Source organism: Ovis aries, chromosome 20 (genome assembly GCF_016772045.2).
Source record: "Ovis aries strain OAR_USU_Benz2616 breed Rambouillet chromosome 20, ARS-UI_Ramb_v3.0, whole genome shotgun sequence".
NCBI classification, from domain to species: Eukaryota; Metazoa; Chordata; class Mammalia; order Artiodactyla; family Bovidae; genus Ovis; species Ovis aries.
The window spans coordinates 47,447,653-47,464,567 of NC_056073.1; the positions used below are offsets into that span (position 1 = coordinate 47,447,653).

At 48.1% G+C, this 16,915-nt stretch overlaps 1 long non-coding RNA gene across 1 annotated transcript; it reads left to right on the forward strand.

The window, feature by feature from the left end:
• The first annotated feature begins 1,044 nt into the window (after positions 1 to 1,044).
• Positions 1,045 to 10,056, forward strand: LOC132658318 (uncharacterized). Its single transcript, XR_009597760.1, has 3 exons — positions 1,045 to 1,380; positions 4,605 to 4,704; positions 4,816 to 10,056. It is a non-coding gene; the product is annotated as an uncharacterized LOC132658318 (long non-coding RNA).
• The last annotated feature ends 6,859 nt before the right edge of the window (positions 10,057 to 16,915 follow it).

Genomic DNA, 16,915 nt, shown 5'->3' on the forward strand with positions numbered 1-16,915 from the left:
TGTCCTTGGGGCTTTGGCGGCCTCAGGATCAAAAACCTCACTTTATCTCCTGGCCGCTGGGCAGGTCCCTCCCCTGTGTCCCGGAGGTTGGTTACTTACTTACCTTTTTATGTCAAACCACTGGCCGCACTTTGTAGGTTAGAGCGCATGATGGTTAGATGGCATCACTGACTCAATGGACGTGAATTTGAGCCAGCTCCAGGAGACAGTGGAGAACAGAGGGGCCTGGCGAGCTGCAGTCCATGAGATCGCAAAGAGTTGGACACGACGTAGCAACTGAACAACAGCAATCACTGTAGTGATCTGTTTATGGTCTGTTCTTCCCCTCTAGACTTTGGGGGTCCTTGGGTCAGGGGCTCTGTCACAACCTCATGTGTTTCTCTAGTGACCTTTTGTGTTCCTCTCTCCTTGCAGGGAGGTGGCACTGATGACGTCCTCGGTGAGTAAAGTGACTGAAGGTTAAGTCGTGAGCAATGGCTTATCTTCCAGTCCGGCAGTTACTGCAGGCGATGGGCGTGCGTGGCAGGGAGGAGACTATCAGAGAACCCTGGCAGTCCCTAACTGACTCCTAGACCAATGAGCTTCTGATTCCTTTGTTCATCTACGGGATGGAGCCATGGAGCTTCTATCCATGTTTCCTTAAGAAATAAAGGCTTACTTTATTTCACTTTGCAGAATACTGTGATTACTTTTTTTTAATTGAAGGTTTGTATCAACCCTGTGATGTCAGATGATGGTTAACTTTTTTTTCAGCATTAAAATATTTTTAAAGTCTTTATTGAATTTGTAACCATGTTGCTTCTGCTTTCCAACCGGTACCCCTTGCATTGGAAGGTGAGGACTTAATCACTGGATCACCAGGGAATAAAGTATTTTCAATTAAAGTATGTACACTGGTTTTCTAGACATTATGTTCTTGTGCCACTTTATAGACTACAAGTGGAGTGCAGACATCACTCACACGCCTGGGAGACCAAAGCCCGCGTGTGACTTGCCCTTTCGGGGCACCCGGTTTATTGTGCGGTCTGGAACGCAGCCTGCGGCGTCTGCGAGGTCCGCCCGTGTGTGTTCTCCCGGTCCCTTCTGGCTCCTGCTTCCGGTCCAGGCGGAAGTCCCTCCCAGCTCACTTCCACGGGAGGAAAAAGCTGTCTTCAGAGCCGCAGTCCAGGGCAGGCCTTCCCCAGGTGGGACCCAAACCACTCTGCCTTCTCGGGGCTCCTCCTTGATCTATTGTTCCCTGGAAACTGGAGGCCCTTTGAAGAATCCTCCCTTGTTTACCCCAAAGCAGTGAACTCTTAACAACGAACCACATTTTGCAGAGTCCTCTGGCCTGGCCGAGGGTCTGAAGGCTGGAGTGCGGCAGCGGGGGCGGTGGCAGAGGTGAGCTGGCTCGGCGAGGGCAGCATCCCCTAACGAGGATGTGGAGGCTGGCTCGTCGCTGGCTCCAGAGGAACGGAGGGCGATAGCTGGGGAAAGGGCGCGATCAAAGGGAGGTTGGCCTCCAGAAGAGGGCTCCGTCAGCGCGCAAGGTTAAAAATGCTCTCACCAGGCGGCTCAGTGGTAAAGAATCTGCCTGCCAATGCCAGAGGGAAACAGGAGATGAAGGTCTGATCCCTGGGTGGGGAAGATCTCCTGGAGAAGGAAATGGATACTCGCTCCAGTATTCTTGTCTGAAAAATCCATGGACGGAGGAACCCGGCGGGCTACAGTCCATGGGACCACAAAGAGTTGGACATCACTGAGCAACTGAGCACAGGGGCACAAGCTTAAAACCTCATGTCCGTGAATATTTATTGGACTCTGGTCAAGGGAGGGCCACAGGGCACAGTGATGGGAGCCCAAGCGAAAAGCAAGCTGTGGGTGGAGACGGGAAGGCGGCTCAGTGGATAAAGCAGAGGCAGGGAGTGAGCAGAGGGGCAGCGAGGGTCCACTCTGGGGAGAGACGGGGCACGTGGTATGGGAGCAAAATCCCCAGGGGACGACAGAATCCAGGTTACGGAGGGGCAGTGCGGTTGGCGGGTTGGGGTGTGCTTCCCCGGGGTCCGCATCAGAGGCATCTGGGGAATGAAAAATATACTGATGCTGGGCCTTTTCCCAAGACAGTCTAACCTAATTGGCCTGGAGTTTGGCCCAAGGGATTCTGATGAGCCAGCTGGTTAGGAACACCAGCTCTAGACTTCAGAAAGGGGGCAGTGCCTCTCCTGGGGGTGGGGAGGAGGAGGGGAAGGCTGGTGGGGACTTGCGGGTAGTAAGGCGCGTTTTCCTTGTTCTTTCAATCACACTTCTCAGTCTCTGACTGCAGACGGATCCCCTGTGGGTCTTGCTGAAACGCAGATTCTGGTTGGTAGGGCTGGGCCGGGCCAAAGGCTCTGCGTTTGTAGCTCACTCCTGGGGTGCCCCCGCTGCAGGAGCCTGCTTTGGTTTCGTGCTCAGTCGTGGCTGACTCTTTGTGACCCCGTGGACCCTAACCTGCCAGGCTCTTCTGCATGGAATTTTCCAAGCAAGAGTCCTGGGGCGGGTTGCCATGTCCTCCTCCAGGGAATCTTCACGAACCAGGGATTGCACCCAGGTCTCCTGCGACTCCTGTATTGGAAGGTGGACTCTCTACCACTGAGCCACCTGGGAAGCCCGCTGCTTTGGTTGGTAAGGCTCAACGTTGACAGAGGGTTTCATGTCGACCCACTTGTTTTGTGTGATCTGGCCTACATGACGTAGGTCTTATGGTCCTGACTGTACAGGCAGGGGAAGGAGGTCAGAGAGGGGCAGGCAGAGGAGCAGGGGGTGGTCCCAGGCAGCGATATCTGGTGGGCCTTTGAGTGCCGAGCCATTTTCATCAGCTCATGGATGAGAAATGGCTGCAGGTCAGGCCCTGTCACTGGCCTCAGAGGACAGCACAGAGCACAGGTCTTCCTGCTCTGAGGCCTGAGCCGGTCCTGGGAGCCGGCTCTGAGGACAGGCCTGGGTATGTGGCTCAGTGGAACGTGAGGGCTCATGGATGGACTGCAGTCCCTGGAGGCTGCTAGCTGAGTCAGCTGGGCTATTTCAGAAGGTGAAGTGTGGAGACCAAGGTCAGTTGCTGCAAGTGATGGGGTTTGGTGGGGGGACACCCAGAGAAAGAGGGGAGGTGGGCGATGCTGCCACAGGCCTCTCAGGGATGCGAAGGATGTTGAAGGTTGAGCGTTACCCTGGCAACCAGCTCTTCTCCCCCTAGAAATGGTGGTACCCGCCACTGCGGAACTTCCTCTCTCTTCCCTCTTGTCCCGCCGCTTCTTTGCTCTTCTTCTTGCTGCCTGGAGACTCCTTTTCTGCCATTACTTGTCCGACTCCCTGCTTCCTGTGACCATCTGTGTGCATTATATTCCAAAATCCTTAGCAGTAAAGGTCTAGTTTGAGGATGGGCCTGGAGTTGGGGTCACAGTGTCCATCTCAGGCTGGTCCCTAGGTGGCCACTTTGGGGTCCAGTCGGCCAAGGTCAAGGTGGCAGGGGGAGATAGATGACTCAGAGCAGGTGCCCGAGCTCCCTGGGGGTTGTGGCGGCCCTCAGAAGGCAAGCCCCAGACCTTGCAAAGCTGGCCCCCCGTTCTGGGGGATTTGAGAAGAACTGGGATCCTAAGCACATTCCCAGAAGTTGCAGGATTTCCAGATGAGGGGAATGAGAGATTTCATTTTCTGGGCCTGAAGTGTTGGGCAGGGCTGTGGTGTCTGGAGCAACCCACGAGACCACAGGTGGGTGAAAGAGTGGGCAATGCTGGATGAGGTCAAGGAAGATGAAAAGTACCTGTGGGTTGAGTTGATGGTCCGTAAACCCCACTTTCTGGGGTCGGTCCTGATCCTGGACATGGAAGTCAGGCTTGGCTTGGAGGACTGGGGCCATGATGGACTGGCCAAGGCCACGGCGGACGAGCACAGATGGACCCACGTGCAGAGAACCAGGGAAACACTGTGTCTATGTGGAAAGGGGACTTTGCACACCACACGCATGGTCGGGACGTGTTTTCAAATGAAGAGCTTTCAGTACTCATTTGTAAACTCCTAAGCACTGGCAAAATCACTTAATCTGTGAACATTTTTCTTTTTTTTTTGGCTGTGCCGAGTGGCTTGCAGGATCTTAGTTCCCCAGGGACTGAACCTAGGCCCCCGGCAGTGAAAGCACTGAGCCCTAACCACTGGACCGCCAGGAAATTCCCAACATAGTCTTCATTACTTCAATTTGGCTTTTGCTTTTTAAACAAATTTTATTAAAGTATAGTTGACTTACAATGTTATGTTGATTTCTTCCATATAGCAAAGTGACTCAGCTACACATATATGTTAATATATTCTTTTTCATATTCTTTTCCATTGTGGTATATCACAGGATGTTGAATAGAGTTCCCTGTGCTGTATAGTAGGACCTTGCTGCTTATCCTTCCTGTATATAACAGTTCACCTCTGTGCACCCCAAGTTCTTAATCCTTTGCTCCCCACCCCCGCCCCTTTGGCAACTACAAGGCTGTTCTCTATGTCTGTGAGTCTGTTTTTGGTTCGTAGATTGTATTGGTTTGTATTATAGTTTAGATTCCACATATAAGTGATATTATATAACATGTGCTTTTCTGACTTAGTTCCCTTAGTACGATCATCTCTGGGTCCATCCATGTTGCTGCAAATGGCATTACTTCATTCTTCGTGATGGCTGAGTAATACTGCAAACACATTTCTAAGGTGATTAGTTCTATGCGCTGTGCCTGCCTTTCCTGCTGGACTGCGGTTTTCTGAGCAGGACCCGTGCCTTTGCAGAAGGCTTCACTTAGCATCGTCTGTTTCTTCACACAGACTGTGCCATGGTGGACCCTGGTGGACCCCTACTCGTGGGGAGGTGAGAGGGCCTCATCCTGACACGCTCGCTGGGTGAGTGGGATTGTCACGTTGCCTTACGTGAGGTGCAGTAGTGGTTTCCAGCACTTCAGCTGGGCTTCGAATCCTGGCTCTGTGGTCATACTCAGGATGTTTCGTTTTTCCAAGCTTTGCTTTTTCCATCTAGGAAAAGATGATTTACCTCATAAAATTAGAATGAAATTTGAGATACTTGTTCTATATGTAAGAGTTAAAAAATAAAAAAAGTTTATTAATCTGGCTGGGCCAGGTCTTAGCTGTGGTGTGTGGAATCTTCTGTCCTCAGTGTGGCATGTGGAGTCTTTAGTTGCAGCCTGTAAAGTCGTCGTCTCGGCATGCGGGATCTAGTTCCCTGACTAGGGATCAAACCTGGGTCTCCTGCATTGGGAGTGCGGAGTCTTAGCCACTGGACTACCAGGGAAGTCCCCATGTATATGCAAGACTTTTAGCACAGTACCTGTCACGTAGCAAAAGCTAATGCATTTGGGTATTATTACTGCGAGCAGAAAGCCTGGTCTTGCTCCAGGCTGTGAGCTTATTCATTATTTATTGAGCAGTTACTATGTGCTAACCCTTGTGTTCAGAGGATGAGATGGTCGGATGGCATCACTGATTCAATGCATATGAACTTGAGCAAACTCCCGGAGATGGTAAGGGACGGGGCAGCGTGATGTGCTGCAGTCCGTGGGGTCGCGAAGTCAGATGCGACTTAACAGCAACCAGTCTTGTGTTATGGGCTCTGCCCTAGTTAATCTTCACAAAAGGGCAAAATTTTTTTTTTCCTTCCTATTTGATAGATGAGGAAATGGTGGCCCAGGGAGGTGAAGTTCTTAACTGAGGTTACCCCACTGTTTGATGGTTCAGCCAATATTTAAATCCGCTAACGTTTATGCTTCTGTTTGTCGCCATCGTGCAAAGTTGCCTGTCTGCAAGGCCCGAGCTCAGTTCTGGATTTAAAACGAGGCAAGAATGATATCTGGGCTCTGCCCTAGTGACTTGGGCTAGCCCTGCCAGTCTGGTTTGCTTTCAAGCCACCCAGGAGTACAGAGGACTGTGCATTACAACTATGAGGGTCAGCAGACAAGCTCCCAAGCTTCCTGCTCCGAGACCTGCAGTCGTCTCAGCCCTCAGCGAGTGAGCCCGCCTCCATGGCCTGGGCGGTCTGTACACCTGGGGCTGCCCACCTCCTGTGAAGCAAGTCCTCTGTTCCTGGTCTGGTTTCTGCTGCCTCCGCCAGACCCAGCTTCCTGCGCACAGAAGATGCTCGAGAAATGCCACCTGCATGATGAGTGAAAACCTGCATGATGAAGGCTAAGCCCCATGTTTCATGTACACTGTATGCCGATCTGAGGCTGTCAAACTGTGGGGCTGGAGAAGACTGTTGAGAGTCCTTTGGCCTGCAAGGAAATCAAGTCAGTCCATCCTAAAGGAAATCAACCCTGAATATTCATTGGAAGGACTGATGCTGAAGCTGAAGTTCCAATACTCTGACCACCTGATATGAAGAGCCGACTCACTGGAAAAGACCCTGATGCCAGGAAAGATTGAGGGCAAGAGGAGATGGGGGTGACAGAGGATGAGATGGTTGGATGACGTCACTGACTCAGTGGACATGAGTCTGAGCAAACTCCAGGAGATAGTGGAGGACAGAGGAGCCTGTTGCGCTGCAGTCCATGGGGGTCACAAACAGTTGGACATGACTGAGCGCCTGAACAAAAAACAACCATGTCATTTTGAAGGGAAGATTTGAAGGGATGCAAAAGGACAGACTCGGACCAGAAGGAACTTTGCAAAAGCCTTTTGCTTAGAGAGCTGAAGGGAGCTGATATTATTAACACTGACTACTTAGTAGGTGCTCTGCCTGATGCCTTCAGCGCCTGGCCTTATCAGATGCTCTCAGAGCTCTGATTACAATGACCGTCTTTGGTGTGGAGTACGTTATAACTGCTGGGCATGGTACCACCTACGATCTGTCCTGCCACCCTCAGCAGGACTCTCTCTCCCTCCCCCCGGCCCCTCCTGTTGAGAACTCTGCCCTCTGAAATTACAACGATTTTCCCCACTGGCAGTCAGAGGACAAGGTTCAGAAACTTGCTGTTGCCCAAGATCACAGAATGAGTTTCGGGGCAGAGTCAGGATTGAAATGCACGCTGATCTAGCATTTCCCACCAGCATTCACTGCCGTGTGCTGTTTCATGAACTGAAACTTGAAGAGCACTGGATTTATTTTTAACTTGCTGTTGCCTAGCATGCCCCTGTCTCCCACCCTAAGGAAGCCTGTCTTCACCAGGCCAGCCCCTCCGTCCAAAGGGAGACTGGATTCGGGTCTTCGGAAGGAGCTTGGGGTCAAGGTTACATCTGATACAGAGCAAGCGCGCTGCCCTGAAGACATGTGAATCAATGGTTGGCAAACATACCTCTGGTCACAAGCAAACAGGATGCGAATTGGGAAATGAAATGAGCAGGGAAGCAATTCAGATTTGGGGGAACATGTACTGTTTAGGAACTTCCAAACTTTGGGTGAAAATATTGCAAGAGTTGAGTGGACGTACTTTCATTTTCAGTGAGATGTTTGTGAGCCAAACCTGAACTGGATTATTAATCCTGTTTTCTCAATGTGTGGCTTTGCTTGCACACGTGTCCTTAGTGTGGAAGATTTTCAAATCATGCTTGTTAAATTCGGGTAGCTTTGTTTGCTTTTCTCTGCTGCTAAAATATGCATAACATTACATTTGCCATTTCGACCATTTTTTAGTGTACAGTTCAGAGGGTTTAAGTAGAGTCAATTGTTGCAGAACCATCACCCCTGTCCATCTCCAGAGCTTTTTCATCTTCTCAAACTGAACCTCTGTCCCCAGTAAACAGTCACTCCCCAGCCTCCCTCCTCCCACGCCTTGGCAAGCACCCTCCTTTCTGTCTCTGTGGGTCTGATTACCTGGAAGGGCCTCGTGTCGGTGGAGTAATACCGTTTGCCCTTTGGGGATGACTTAGTTCACCGATCATGATGTCCTCTGGGTTCATCCATGGTGTGGGGTGTGTCAGAACCCCCTTCCGTTTTCGGGCTGACTCGTTTTCCGCTGTATGCATCCATCTCCTTTTCTCTGTTGACTCACCAGTGGATGGACAGCTCAGGTTGATCCCACCCTCTGGCTGCTGGGAATAGTACTGCTATCAGCACTTCCAGCTTAGGGATCAGGCCTCTGCTGTTTCTCTTTTGTTTGTTTGTTTCTGTTTTTTGGCTGTGCCACATGGCTTGTGGGATCCTAGTTCCCTAGTCGGGGCTTGAACCCAGGCCCTCGGCAGTGAGAACGCATAGTCCTAACCACTAGACTGCCAGGGAATTCCCAGGCTTCTGTTGTTCCTGTTTGAGGCCCTGGTTTCAGTTTTTGTCTGCGTTTTCTCCTATTCTTTGTCATCTTTGGGCTTTCCTGGTGGCTCAGCTGGTAAAGAATCCACCTGCAATGTGGGAGACCTGAGTTCAATCCCCAGGTTGGGAAAATCCCCTGGAGAAGGGAACGGCTACCCACTGCAGCGTTCTGGCGGGTCACAAAGAGTCAGACACGACTGAGTGACTTTCACTTCACTTTGCTTGCCATCTTTAGCAGGCAGGGTTAATAGGCTTTCTAGTTTCTCCCGGAAGAGCACTTTGGGGTCCCCTTTCAATACGGTATTGTGAAGCCAAAACCCCCCCCAAAAGACTGGAAAGCTGTTTCTGACAATAAACTTGCGGCAAAGCTACTTCGCTTCCTGCTTTGAATCTTGCTGTGAAATTGGCCACTTGTAATTCCATGTCGGGTCCCGCCAAGCCGTTGCTCTTCTGTTACTGGCCAGTGTGTGGTTTGCAGGGGGATGACCCAGGCGGGTGCGATCCTGGCTCCTGGCACTGCTGTTCCTTCTGACATCCTGCACATGTTTGCTCGAGATGGGCAGCTGCCCCGCCACAGCGCCCTGTCACTTCCTTCCCTGTATTTCAGATCAAGCAGCCACATGGTTGAGAAGTCATTAGAAAAAAAAAAAAAAAACAACAGACCAGCCCTTAAAGAATAGCTTAGTTCTATTTCACTCACTCTACATAGAAAGGACGGCTTTATTCAGGTCTCGACCGTAATGCCTCCTGAATCCTTCCATCTGGGCATCTTTCTGCATTCATTTTTCCCAAGCCCCACACGTTCAGGGTAGGGGGTTGGGGTGGGGGCTGGCGTGGAGCTGGGTGGGGTGGCCTTGCCTGGTGCTTCATCACAGTAAAGTTATTCTGGGTCTCAGAAAACCTCATAAATCTGTTCCCCAGATGGAAGTCTCCATAAAAGGCTCCTCTCTTTGTGTGAGTCTCAGATTTCCCTTCTCCTTAAATCCAGCAAGTGAATAATCACAGGGATGAAGTAAATTGCAACACGGAGGGAAAAAAAAAAATTAGTGTTTTAGAAAAACGAGCGCGGTTGTGAGTTCTGACCTCTTGCCTTCGTTTACGAGGAGCCACGTTTGTGGCAGGTTGACCTGCAATTCCTCAGAAACGGAAGTCAAGGGTACGCCGAAGGCCATTCACCAACACGCAGCTTTGAGTAAGCAAATGTCACTGAGTCTCAACATTTCAATTATTTATTTCTTAAGAGGAATTTCATAACACGAGTTTGAGTTTGTTGGAGTCATTTATAAGGCTGACTTTTTCTTTAAAGAGGAACATTAAGGAAAAGGGAGACCCGGAGGCCCAAGGCCCTGTGTCCACAGGGTGACCTTGGGAGTGAAGAGGATGACCTTGGATGAAAAACAGGCTCTCGGGCGCTGCCCTGGTGAGTCAGGGCTGGTGGCCTGGTGCTGAGGGACCCCACAGGGCACTGACTACTGACACCAGGCAGGATGGCAAGTCTGGATGCCCCCTGAATCCGAAGGCTGGAAGCGGCCCATGGCACTCACTGCCCCCCTCCCAGGCAGTCCTCCCTCTACCTGGCCTTCACAATTCTCTCGGCCTGCTCTGATTTTTTTTTTTAAATTATAAAAGCGCCACATGTGGATCGAAACAATTTTAAACAATATAGTTCAGCATTTTAAAAAAACCAAACATTTAATCTTTTCCCTTCCTTTCTTCTCCATCTTTGCAGAACTGGATGTGAACTTTGGATTTCCTACTGCATAGAAATGCAAATCATATGTCATATTGTTTTATATTAAAGAAGAGGTGTCACATTATACCTATTATTTTGCAATTAGTTTTTCCGTTTCTTTTAACAAAATAGCATGGCTGTCTTCCCAGATCAGTATATCAAGAGCTAAATCATTTGAGCTAAATCATTTGGTGCTAGTGGTAAAGAACCGCCTGCCAACATAGGAGACATAAGAGACACAGGTTCAATCCCTGGGTCAGGAAGATCCCCTGGAGGAGGGCATGGCAACGCACTCCAGTATTCTTGCCTGGAGAATCCCATGGATAGAGGAGCCTGGTGGGTTACAGTCCATAGGGTCACAAAGAGTCAGACAGGACTAAAGTAACAACTTAGCACCCATGCAAATATTGTACACAAAACTTTGCTATACTTTATTCAGTTCTGTGGATAGTCTTTCCAATGATGTCTAGTTTTTTACTATTATAAATAATGCTTCAACCAAAAACCCCATGTATATGAGCATTGAAGCTTTTACTTCTGTAGAAAAGATAAAGTGGGATTACTAAGTATGCCCAATGTTAGTTTTTACTGAAACACTCTAATTTGCAAAAAATACAACAAATCACACCATCGCCAGAGAGTGACCATTTCTCCACATTCTCACAGAGGTTGGATTCTGTCAACTTTGTCAAAAGATACCTCATTTTAATTTCAGATCACTAGGGAGTCTGAACTTTTTTTCCCATAAAGGTACTGGCCATTCACATTTCCTCTTGTGTGAATTGCCTATCTATATGGTATTGTTTGTATACTTTTGGGGTTGTTTCTCCTTTCATTGCTAATTTACAGGATTAAAATGGTTAGGGATAGTCACCCCGAGGCTGTCATAATGATACAAGTATTTTCCTCCAGCCTGTGGTTTATTTTTTGACTTCATGGTGTCTTTTGTCAAGATGATACCACGACACCATAGTGAAATTGTCACGTAGCTGAATCTCCGGTCTTTCTTTTTTAGCGTCTGAGGCCTTTTTTACACAGTTTTGTTCATTTCTTTTCGGCTGCGCTCGGCCTCCACTGTTGCGCTTGGGCTCTTCTGTGGCCACTATAAGAGGGGCTGCTCTTCGTTGCAGTACCTGGGTCCCTTAGGGCACGTGGCCTTCGGGAGTTTCCGTGTGTGGGCTCACTGGCTACAGTTCTCGGGCCCCAGAGGCACGCTCAGTAGCTGTTGTGCGTGGGCTGAGGTGCGCCGTGGCCTGTGGGATCTTCCTGGACCAGGCATAGAATCTGTGTCTCCCGCACTGGCAGGCAGATTCTTTACACTGAGTCACTAGGAATGCCCTGCTTCTGAGACTTTTGTTTGGCTTAAGACTTTCTCTGTTTTAAGCAAAGATTTTCCCCAGTGTTTTCTTCTAAATTTTTCTGTTTATTTTTGACACTAAAACTCAATTACTCTTGAAACTCAATTTCTCTTGAAATTTATTTTTTAATGTGGTATGGTAACAGGGCTTTTGAACTTTTTTCAGTTGCTTCTTAGTCATCCCAACATTATTTATGAAATAATTCATCTCCCCCACCCTTGAACTGATGTGCTTCCTGTATCACACTCTAGGTTCCTGTACCCATTTTGTTCTGCTTCTGGGCTCTCTGCTCTCTTTCTTTGCCCCCTATGTGTGTTCCTGTGCCAAATCTGTAGAGTGTATTATGCTTTAAAAAATTAGTTTTAATACACGGAAAGGCAGCTCTCTCACCAGTTTTGTTTTAAAACGTTTTTGGCAATTTTTGCACATTTATTCTCCCATAGGAATATTAAGATTACTTATCCAGCATGTAAACATTTTCTTGGCGTTTGGATTAGAATTCTTAATAAATCACTATATTACCTTTGAAGATGTTTTCCCAACCAGGAACATTTTGGTTTTGGTCCTTTAATAAAATTCTATAGCTTAAAGTTTTGTATAAGAAATACAAGAAGTTATATTAATTCACAGGTATTTTGTTTTCTCCTCTGTTATGAATAAGATTATTTGTTCTTTTTTTAATTGTTAAGACAATATTTTTAAGGCTGTTCTGGGTTCACAACAAAATTCAGTGGAAGGTTCAGAGATTTACGGTGGTTCCCCTGCCCCCACCTGTGCATAACCTCCTCCATTGTCAACACTGCCTAACTGAGCGGTACATTTGTTACAATCGATGGATACACACTGACACATCATAATCACCCAAAGTCCATGGTTTACGTTAGGGTTCGCTGAGCTTGGTATTGTGCGTTCTCTGTGCACACATGTGCTCAGTCGGGTTCAACTCTCTGCAACCCCAATGGCCTGTAGCCTACCAGGCTCCTCTGTCCATGGGATTTTTCCAGGCAAGAATACTGGAGTGTTTCCTCCTCCAGGGGTTCTTCCCAACCCAGGAGTCATACCCTTCTCTCCCCCCGTCTCTTGTGTCTCCTGCATTGGCAGGCAGATTCTTTTCCAGTGGCGAGTATATTCTATGGATTTAGACAAATGTACAAACTCTCAGCCACCCTTTCGAGTTGGGCTCCAACAAAGGCCTTCCTGCCCAGTGTCACTCACACCAACAGGACAAGACCCAGTCTGGTTCAGGGCAAAGGAAAACGTCCTCCTCTCATCAGAGGATAGGGAGGTTCAAGCCAGGGCTCCAGAGCACTCACTTTCCCGCCAGGCTGCGGACAGGACTTGTCGGCGGGGCGGGGTGGGGCTCCTGAGGCGCAGGCGCAGACGCAGGCGCGGACGCAGGCGCACGTCCACTGCGCGGGCTCCAGCCTGCCCTCGGCAGCCATCTTGAGTCAAGGTGTTGTGTGCCGCTGAGATGTTGGCGCCGCCGTTTCACTGCATGCAGCCCGCTGTGAGAAGTGAAGCCACACCAACATGGACGGAAAGAAAAGGTTAGACTTTATTACTAGAGTCTGTTTTTTATTTCCTGGGGATTGTTAGTGGGCTTGGCTGGTGATGTAATGACATGTATCTGTCATTAGGGTATGATACGGAGTATTTTCACTGCCCTTAAATGCCATGCTCCACCGGTTCGTCCCTCCCTCCCTTGGGCCAACCACTAGTCTTTTTTACGTCTCCATTGTTGTTGTTCAGTCGCCAAGTCGTGTCTGACTTTTTGCGGCCTCGTGGACTGCAGTGAACCAGGCTTCCCTGTCCTTTACCATCTCCTGGAGTTTGCTGAAGTTCGTGTCTATTGAGGCACTATGCCGTCCAGTCATCTCATCCTCTGTCGCCCTCTTCTCTTCATATCCTCAGTTTATACCAGCATCAGGGTCTTTTCAAATGAGCTGGCTCTTCACATCAGGTGGCCAAAGTGTTGTCACTATAGTTCTGTGTTTTCCAGGATGCCCTATGGTTGGAATCAGGCAGTGTCGGGTATTCAGGTCAGCTTCTTTCACTTAGCAATATGTATTTAAGTTCCTCCAATATCTTTTCATGGCATGATAGCTCGTTTCCTTTTGACAAGTGATGACAAGTCACTCAGTCATGTCTGACTTTTTGTAGCCCCATGGACTGTAAGCCTGCCAGGCTCCTCCATCCATGAGACTTTCCAGGCAAGAATACTGGAGTGGGTTGCCATTTCTTCCTCCAGGAGATCTTCCTGACCCAGGGATCAAACCCAGGTCTCCCACCTTGCAGGCAGACACTTTACTGTCTGAGCCATCAGGGAAGCCCTCCTTTCCTTTTAGTGCTGAATGATAGTCCATCGTCTGAATCTATCATAGTTTATCCATTTACACACCAAAGGATATCTTGGTTTCTTCCCTGCCTTGGCAGTCAGGGATAAAGGTGATAGAAACCACATCATATAGCCTCCTGTGTGCACCTAGGTTTTTCTCTCCTTTGGGTAACACCATGGAGTGTGACTTCTGGGTTGAACGGAAAGAATATGTTTCCTTTTGTAGGAAACCGCCAAACTGTTTTCCAAAGTAGCTGTACCATTTTGCGTTCCCGTCAGTAATGAACGAGAGTTCCTCTTGCTCCCTGTGCCCATCAGCAGTTGGTGGTGTCGGTGTTCCGGGTTTTGACTGCTCTAGTAGGGGTGTAGTGGCGTCTCTCTGATGTTTTCATTTGTGCCTCCCTGAGGATGTGATGCAGAGCACGTTTTCCTGTGCTTGTTTGCCGTGTGTATATTTCCCTTGGTGAGGTGTCCCCCTTTTGAATCAGGTTGTTTATTTTCTTCCTGTTGAGTTATGAGTTCTTTGTTTATTTTGGAAACAGTCCTTTATCAGATATGTCTTTTGCAAATATTTTCTCCCAGTCTGTGGCTTATCTTATCATTCTCTTGACATTGCTTTTGTGGAGCAGAGTTTTTAATTCTAATGAAGTTCAGCTTATCAATTCTTCCTTTCATGGATGTGTCTTTGGTGTTGTATCATTGCCACACCCAAGATCATGTAGGTTTTCCCCCATGTTGTCTTTTAGGAGTTTCATAGTTGTGTGTCTTACATTTAAGTCTGGGATCCATTTTGAGTTAATTTTTGTGAAGGGCGCAAGGTCTGTGTCTACATTATTTGTTTACTTATTTTCTACACGTGGATGTCCAGTTGTTCCAGCACCACGTGTTGAAAAGACTATCTTTGCACCATTATATCGCCTTTGCTCCTTCGTCGAAGGTCGCGTGCCTGTATTTATGTGGCTGTTTCTGGGCTCTCTATACTGCTCCTTTTCCCATTAGTTCCTGTCCTGTGGCCAGTGCTGCACTCTCGTGATTACTGTAGCTTTGTAGTAAGTCTTGACATCAGGTAGTGTCAGACTTCCAACTTGGTTCTTCTTACAAAAGTGCTGGCTATTCTGGGTGTTCTACTTCTCTGTGAAAACTTTAGAATTGGTTTGTTGATATCCACAGCATAACTCACTGGGATTTTGTTTGGAATTGCATTGAATCTATAGATCAAGTTGGGACAAGCCGACGTCTTAGCAGTATTGATTCTTCTTATCCATGAACATAAAATATCTTTCCGTTTGTTTAGTCCTATTTTGATATTTTCAGCTGAGTTTTGTAGCTTTCCCTATAGATCTTGTAGATATTTCATCTGATGTACCTAAGTATATCTTTTTGAGAGGGGTACTGATGTAAATTGCACCATGGTTTTAATGTCATATTATTTGTTCGTTGCCAGTAGATTGGAAGACTATTGGGAATTTCCTAGCGGTGATTCTCACATAAGACTCTGTGCTTCCATTGTGTGGGGTGAAGGTGCCATCCCTGGTCAGGGAGCTAGGATCCTGCAAGCTGAGCAGCCAATTAAAAAGAAAAGGAAAACTACTGACTTTTGTGTATTAACATCTTGCAACTCCATTTCCTTTCATTTATTTACTTACTTATTACTGTACCATGAGGCTTATGGGAAGTCTTCGTTCCCTGACTAGGAATCAAACCCACATCTCCTGCATTGGAAGGTGGATTCTTAACCCCTGGACCACCGGGGACTTCCCTCCATTCCTTTTAGAACTAGTTATTGCTAGCATGGATAAGAGCTTTTGAATCTTGTACATTTGTTTTATGTTGCTACCTCGTCAAATTCTCTCAATATTTAGAATAGGTTTTAAAAATAGAATCTCTAGTTTTCTAGGTGTACAGTCATATATACTTATATCCATATCTTTTTCTAGTATTTATACTCTTTAGCTAATTTTCTCGTCTTACTGATTTAGTGAGAACTTGTAAAAGTAGATTGAATAATTTTGGAAAAGGAGGCATCTGTGTCACAGTCCAGATTTTAATGGAATAACTTTAGTATTTCATCGTTTAATATCATGTTTGTTGTTTTTTTTGATATATAGGTTTTTACCATATTTAAAAAAATTAGAATTGACTCCTGAATTTTATCAAATGATGGTTTTTCTTCAGTATTAATATTGCCTTCCCCTTTACAAATAAACTTCTCCCCTTAAAAACTTTTAAAATGGTTGCTTTCAGCTGATAATGAAAATTTACAGTTGGCCATGGGTGTCAAACCTGGTGTACCCTCTGGGGGCCCTGGAGGGTGCCAGCTTGGGAGATGTGGGGCGGAGCACAGCCAGACCTCAGGGTGGAGGAGAGTGTGTCCCTCCTAAGGGAGCTGGGGGAGCTTTCGTAGAGACCAGGAAGCATGGGCAGGGTGAGGAGCCGATTACCAGCTGTCATCAGTCAAAATGTCAAGGTGAGCCTGGGAGGCAAGGGTGGGGTTGAGCGTGGAAGTCAGGAAGATTCCCTCCCCGCGTGTCGGGTAAGAAAACTCCAGGAACCTGTGGGGCAGGCAGATACTAGAGTCTGGCTGTGACCTGCGGCTGAGGTCGCAGGCTCGCTGATGAACGGAGTGGGCAGGTGTGTGGGTGGCCCAGTGCCATCCCTGCGGCTTAGGGCTCCTGCTTAAGGACCTGGAGCTCGCTTCCTTGTCTCCTCTTTGGTAGGTATCTGTGAGTAAGATGCTGCGTGAAACTGCGCAAGACATGCAGCAATCTCCCCAGTTATTATTGGATGCTGTCACCTCTTACAAAGGGGCGATTATCTTAAGCCAAAAAATTCTAAATAATCGTTTAAAAAAACATGCCTCCCCATCCATCACTCCCCCGCCCCCCGCCTCATGCCTGGGTCACATGTCCTTGCCTTCTGGGTTGCAGCTCAGCAGACACTTCTGGCTAGATTGTCACACGCCACCCCCATTGGTTAGAATCCCCTGTCCCCGTCCCTTGCCCCCAGCCCTCGGGAACACCCCTCAGCCTCCTGGCAGCAAACAGAAGGCGCGTCCTAAATAGGTCATTGAGGAGAACGACAGACTGTTGAGAGAGGGCAGGCAGGGTTACGGGAAATCAGCAGTGGAAGGTGAAGCGAGAATGGGGAAACCATGGCCGGCTCTGAGCCTGGAGGGGCAAGATGGACACGGGGCTCCGGGAGCCGGGAGAAGACGCCAGACAGAAGCTTTGGTCAGGAGCACGTGAACT